Below are 7,590 nucleotides of genomic sequence, written 5' to 3' on the forward strand. Positions count from 1 at the left end.
TCTAGCTTTAGCCTCTTCTTGAGCCTGACGTTTAAGTAGGTCAAGTGCTTCTTTCCGTGTTTGTGCAGCATGCATTTGTTGAAGCATGGCTTCAGTTAATGGTTCATTGTATTTCTTGAGACGACTTCCATTAATGAAGTTAGGCATTTGCTCACCTTCTAGTGTCTCTAAACGCACTGCACCACTAATCACAAACAGTCCTAGACCACGTTTCTTGAGCTTTCTCTTATGCTTCTTAAGTGTGTACAAGAGCACAAGGTCTCCTTTTTTGAATCGGCCAGTTGTTACATTTCTATCATACCATTGCTTTTGTCTCCTCTTCTCGGCATACATCCCCATTACCGCCAATAAGCGGGTCTCATCAAGCTTTTCCAATTCGTCAATGCGTTGTGAAAGCTCATGACCAGTCCAATCCAATTGTTTGGCAACTCGTAGAGTAGGTACAAGAAATTCAATGGGAAGAATTGCATCTAGCCCAAAAGCAAGCTCAAATGGGGTTGTGCCCACAGATGTTTTATAGGCTGTCCTATATGCCCAAAGAACTGAGTGCAACTTTTGCTCCCAATCAGTCCTATGTCCCTCAACAATCTTTGTGAGTGCTGTGCAGAGAATCTTGTTAGTACTCTCAGCTTGTCCATTGGTCTGGGGATGATAGGGTGCAGAACGCTTGTGAATTACCATAAATTCTTGAAGCAAAAACTCTATGACCTCATTCACAAAGTGCACACCTCAATATCTAACGATTTCAATGGGTAATCCATAGCGTGTAAACACGTACTCATACAAGAACTTGGCTGTGGTTCTGGCATCATTTTTGACTGTAGCCTTTGCCTCTACCCATTTGGTCAAATAGTTAGTTGCGACTATAATATATTCTGCATGCGTGTGACGAGCGGGAGGTTTAATGGGACCGACAAAATCAATACCCCATTTTGCAAAAGCACGTGTGCTTAACATAGGCCGCAATGGCATATTGTCCTTAGTAATGGGAGGTTTAGTCCTTTGACAATCGTCACAACGTTTTACATATTCTTTGGTATCCATTTGTAAGGTTGGCCACCAAAGCCCAGACCACCTAATCAACTTAGCTGTGGTATTGCCCGAAAAGTGTCCACCCCCGACACCTGCATGTGCATGAGTCAAGATTTTCAAATAGTCAGCTTCACATACACACATGCGTAAGTTGCCATCCTTGCCCCTCCTGTAGAGTTGGTTCTCTATCAGCAGATAGTTGGCCGCTGCTTTAATAGCACACTTTCGATGTTTAGAAATTTTTTGATCCGGATGCTGAAGGTAGTCCACAATATACTTACTCCAACTTGGTGTAGTTGAAATTTGGAATAATGTGACATTATGAATTGGCTGTTGAATTTGACATGAAGCACAGTTACAAACAAATTTTTCAGCATCCGCATGCATGGTAGGCCACCATTGCCCATCCTGAGATATATGTCGCACACAAGTAGTAGCTGATGCATGGATTCCACCGATACCCGCATGTGCCCATTCCAAGATCTCCTCATATTGATCAGGGTTAGGTATAAGTCCAACACTCCATCATTACCTTGACGATATAATCTCCCTGAGATTAACTTCAATGGTTGCCATAGGTCCACATTAGGACCCGCTAGTTGTATCTGCCCACTTGTCAAAATTTCTAAGATGGACTCAGACCATCTAGGAGCTGTCTCTACAAGGAAAAGTGTTGAATCTAACATATCATCATCCACACCCACAGGAGCTTCGCCAGAGGTGATTCGAGACAAATGATCTGCCCTAAGATGAGTTGTTCCTTTTCGGACTGCCACTTCAAAATCAAACTCAAGTAGGATGATAAACCACCTCACAATCCTTCCAGTTGCACAAGGCTTATTCACCAAATATAGCAATGCTTGATGGTTCACAAAAAATATGAATTTGTTTGCCAAAAGGTAATGGCAAAACTTTTTCACTGCATATATCATGGACAAACCTTCTCTTTCTATTGTGGTATAATTCTTCTCAGCATTGTTCAACTGTTGACTAGCATATGAGATTGGAAAATCCTTATTATGTTCTCCCGATTGAGCCAAAATACATCCAATTGCAAAGTTTGAAGCATCAATATGGACATGAAAGATTTGGTTCCAATCTGGTGCTCGTAAGATGGGTGCAGTCACTAATGCTTGCTTCAACTTTTCAAAGGATTCCTCACACTCATCAGTCCAATTAAACTTTACAAGAAGAGCATATAATGGTCTGGCTAGGACAGCGTACATGTAGATGAATCGACGATAATAGCCACAATGTCCCATGAATGTTTGTACCCCTTTAGGGTTGATAGGCCGAGGTAATGAGACAATGACATCAATTTTATCCATATCTGTTGAAATCCCATTGCGAGAAACAATATGGCCCAAAATTTTCCCTTGTCTTACCATGAATTTGCACTTGTCAGGATTCAAGCATATACGATAAAGTTGACACTTTTGAAACACAAGTCTGAGGTGTTCTATGTGATCATCACGCTCTTGTGAGTGAACACATAAATCATCCATGAAGATCTCAAGAAATTGCCTAAGGTACTCCTTGAATACATGACTCATTAACCGCTGAAAGGTTGCTGGTGCATTTGTTAGACCAAATGGCATAACACGATAGGCAAAGATGCCATCTTCAGTAGCAAAGGCTGTCTTGTGTTGATCCTTTGGATCAATTGACACTTGATTGTAACCGGAGAATCCATCCAAGAAACTATATGCCTTTTTTCCTGCAACTCGTTCCAGAACATGATCCGTGATTGGAAGTGGGTAATGATCACGTACAGTAGCTGCATTTACCTTCTTGAGGTTTACACATACTCAAAGTTTTCCATAATTCTGCCTCTAAGAGCTTGTCTATTTCTTCTTTTATCTTTCGTGCAAAATTCTCATTGTAAGTATAAGGACGTTGCTTGGAAGGCTTTGCATCCTCTCGCAATGGAATTGTATGCTGACATATGCTTGGATCAACTCCTTTGAGGTCTTTATAACTCCAAGCAAAAACATCGCGATACTCCTTTATTGTTTGAATTAATAACTTCTCCTCATCTAAGGACAAGTCTATGGCAATCCACACATAGCGAGGCTCTTCTCCTGGCTTAGCAATATCAATCTTTTTTGCATCTTCTGGACCATCATATGAAATCCCTGGCACGCTTGGCTTTTTCCGCATGGGTTGTTGAAGAACAATCTTCCGATCTTGAAGAGTGTACTGTGTGAAGTTGGGGGGAACATTGAGACCTTGTTCTTGTCCACTTGAGTCGTCACTCATTGAAGACCATGTGGTTTTGAGCTCTCCTTTGCCATCTTCCATCGGATTTTTTTGTTCAACCATTGTCTTTGCACTTCTGACACTCTCTTTTGAATCGGTTTTAGACTTGAGTTTTGGTTTTTGTTTCTTCGTTTTTTTTACGATTTTTGCTAACAGTTTTTAGCTTTTCTCCTGCTTGGAATCCATCTGATCATTTTACTTGGTCTTTGATACTATCTTGTGCTTGGACATAGTATAGATATCCGTTCTTTCCTGAGAAATGAGGTGGTGGTCTAGAGAGTTCATTCTTAGACTCCTCCTTTTCTTTTTGTAGTCTCTCACATCGTTCCCTCTCATCTTGTTTACGGATTCTTTTATGGCTCTTACAGCATTCACGTTTAGGTCAGTTTCGAGGAATCTCTACTTGAACCTCCCTTCCTCTCAAGAGTAGGCGTGCCTTTCCTAACTCTTCCTCAGGGATTATCACATTATTATCAAAATTAGAGTCCCATCCATCTTTCTTATCAGCATCATTAGCAGATTCGAGTGTTAAATCCTCCACTGAGACTTCCTCTACATGAAGTGCTGTTGTGGATGCATCCCCATAGTACAAATCATCTAGAAGGTCACATGGTTGTACCATTCGTATAGGAATAATGTCATATCCATCTGAGTCACAAAATTGAATTGTCTTAGGTAAAGCACATGTCGATAATGTTGCAAGGACATGACTCCATTCTAGTGGATCAATTAAATGCTCAGGGAAGGGTTGTGGAATGTATGCCTCGTTTGATACACTTCGATTACCCTTAAGTCTCTCTGTGTTGAAATCCCTACATGAGGCTCCACACATCCACAGATCTTCTTGCCCATCTGACAATGTAACTCTTGAGCCCTCAGATGAAGCAGAATAAAACTCATCTATTGGAGATCTTGTTACATCACGATAGGAGTGATTCCTTAGGTTTACCCTTGTGATGACAGAATCATGTCGGAGGTATAAATAATTGTATCCCCAATCTTGAATCATTTGAAATTGTCGCATGAATGGTCTACCCAATATCACTTCATAGTTTGGATGTTTTCCAAAATCCACTACTGCAAAGGTGTGCTCATATTCAATCCCACATGTGGTGACCAATATGTTCTCAAGCAGCCCAAGGGGATGTTCTAAGCTTCCATCTGCTAGCTGCAAGCACATCCTGGTACTCCTAATAGCTGGTTTGCCCCACTTTTCCCAAATGGACCTTGTCACAATGCCCACTCCTGCACCACTATCAAGTATTGCAGTTGAAGCTACTTTTCGCACTTCTAATGGGAGGGTAGCATTTCCTTGATCGTCCTCACAAAATTTTCCTACTTTGTTGATAGGAACTGGCAAAACATGCTTTGTCTCAGGGTGTATAGTACAATGATGGTGACCCTTTTGTAGCAATACCTGCTCTGACAAACATGTGGAAATATTATTCCACAACTCAGGTCGAAGCTTTATCAAATCAAGCAAAGGTAAGGTTCAAGCCACTGGTGCTGACAAAATAGCTTGCACGATACCCATATCCATCTCCTTTGTCAACCTTCTATGCATGGAGGGTATCCTCAAGGTTTGAGAACAGTTCTCATATTCTCCCAAATATGATGGTAAGGTTTTCATTGTATGCTTACTTCTAGGAGAAACAATTGTTTAAACTTCCTCCTGGGCATCTAGAATTGTTTTCTGTGCCCCTGGTAAAATCCACCTCAGAGAATGGAGGTGAACTACTAGAGGACATGTTCTCATTAACTTTCTCATGAACTGCTGCCCACATCTCATTTGCCATGTCCTCGTTAGCATCAATAACTTCATCATTGCATGGGAAGGCAAGGCTAGGTGGTGGCAGAATACCTTCTTTCAATGGGGTGTCAATTGGTGTAGACCTCTCGCTATGAGCTTGTGAGATGAGCTCACTTCTCATTTCTCGACTTGATGACACTTCTGGTATGGTTTCTAATGAGGAGAAGGGAAGGCTAAAGGCCACTCAAGAGTTGGTCAATGATTGTCAAGCTCGATTGGAGGAGTTGGTCAATGATTGTCAAGCTCGATTGGAGGAGAAACCTTAAGCAATTCAAGATGTTGGAAGTTCCTCTATGCCTAACTTACAACCAACCAAGAAAACCCAAGAGCTTAATAGAGATCCCTACCACCAAGCACTCCCTGAGATTCTCCCCCGAGAGGTAGACCAAAATGCTACGACAATCTCTCAACAATAGGTGGACTCTATTGCTACATATCTTAAGAATTTGAGGGATGACCACCCAAGAAGGTCGGACACTAAACTCCATATCCCTATACCCTATACCTTGAAAAGCCTAAGCATGAATAGGGATAACTAGATTCATGAACTTACACCCATTCTGAAAGATATTATAGGTCTCTCCTCCTTTCTTTCTTCACAAGTCTAGATTCCCATTGGCACCTTACTCCAAGGTAGCCCGAGATTATGGAAGGATTTGAAGGATTAGATGGAAGGAAGGCTTGGAGCAGGAATGGAAGAACAGATGGAACTGGGAAGTTCCAACGAGACTGATAAGGAAGGAGCCATAGAATTAGACGGAATTACTAGTGCTCCTATGGTTTGAGTAAATAAGTTAGGTTAGTATTTTGAAGGAGATGAACTCAATGCAGCACTGCCCCTAACTTTTGATGAACTCCAAGTCACTGCCATCCTAGAAAATGGGGCAGGAGTAAGCATTATTATTAAAAAATGCTAGGAAAAATGGGGAAAACCTCTTATGGATGAAATCGCATTGATTGTGAAACTTATTGATTGATGGATCCATCGCAAAGCCTATAGGTCTGCATGATTTGAAGCTCAACATACTCGGAACCAATTTTCGACACACCTTTGTGGTGATGAACTATGGCCAATAGCCGGTTTCCTATAATTGCATCTTAGGAGGACTGTTTTTGAGAGAAACAAGGAGGATCCATAACTAGGACACAGATCACATTTACATTCAAAAAAAGGACCAAACGCTAAAGGTTAGCCTACACACTTGGAAGATTCATCCAATGAGTGGGGGACCCTTGGTAGAAGATTCGATGAATATTGAGAGATCCACGATAGTACACTTATGCCAAACGTGCCATAAGATGTTGGATGATGAACAGGATATCATAGAATTCACACCTCTCCCGAAGCCAGAAGACTTTAAGAATTGGATGCACATCCTTTTATTACCATGGACACACTTCCAAAACACACAGGTACAAGATTTACAACGGATGATGGGCAAGAGATCACATCCCTCTACATGCTCAGCGTAGCATGTATGCCCAATGCTACAAGAAGCCACGAACCTGTGAGCATCAAAGAGGAAAGACTATTATGAGAAAACGCACCCACAAGACCCATAAAACAAATGGCTTCACAAGAAAGGAGGCTTACATCTTCCCAATAGAATCAAAAGAGCATTGGATGAGATATGTGGAAGCTATTAATGCACATTCCTACTTGTGTCAAGTCTAGCAAAAGGAGCTCCATGGAGTTCCCCATTCCGGTCTTGGGGGGGTTCACCTAAAAATATGTAAGTATACCACGTGAGTTCAAATGAAGGGGTTTTTTAATTCACAATTTTAAGGTAAATTTATAGAAATACATTTACAAAAGGGGTTTTTTTATCGATTTAAAAAAAACCCGTAAGTCCAAAAAGAAAAAGTGGTCATTTTATTCATGAAAAATTCACAGATAAATGGTTTTTTTTAATACCTTTTGAAGGCACGTGATACAAGGGTTTCTTAGTAGTGCACCCCCTTAGATTCCAGTTCACATCATAACCACAAACAAACAAAAAAAATAGACTCAGCTGATTCCCAATCCGAAGCCCAAAAGCTTTGCTGCTTCATGCCAAAAGCACGAAACAAAGAATTTGGCACTAGTAGCCGAGTGGGAAGCCAAAAAAAGATTGGATGAGGAAAGCACTAAAGCTAAGGAGAACAAACAAGTCCCCGAACACTTCAAAGTCTACAAGGTGGGAGACTGTTTTGTACAATACAAAAAGGCCCAAAGAACCCATGATGGGAAGTTGCCCCGGCCAAAGTTAAGGAGATCAACTTGGTAGGCCCAAGGGAAGATCTAAGGCCCATCTACATTGGGGAAGACCTCACTGCAGAAGAAGTGAAAGACCTTACTGACCTCCTCTCACAGAATTTCAGGATTGCTTTGCCTAGCAATATACGGATATGAAGGGTGTACCTCCTGAAGTGGTTAAACACACCATCCCAAATCGGTATAAGAAGCAGGCCAGTGAAGTAGAGAGCATACCCTATGAACCCCAAGTACT

Source organism: Cibotium barometz, chromosome 58 (genome assembly GCF_041138505.1).
Source record: "Cibotium barometz isolate CiBa-2024 chromosome 58, ASM4113850v1, whole genome shotgun sequence".
NCBI classification, from domain to species: domain Eukaryota; kingdom Viridiplantae; phylum Streptophyta; class Polypodiopsida; order Cyatheales; family Cibotiaceae; genus Cibotium; species Cibotium barometz.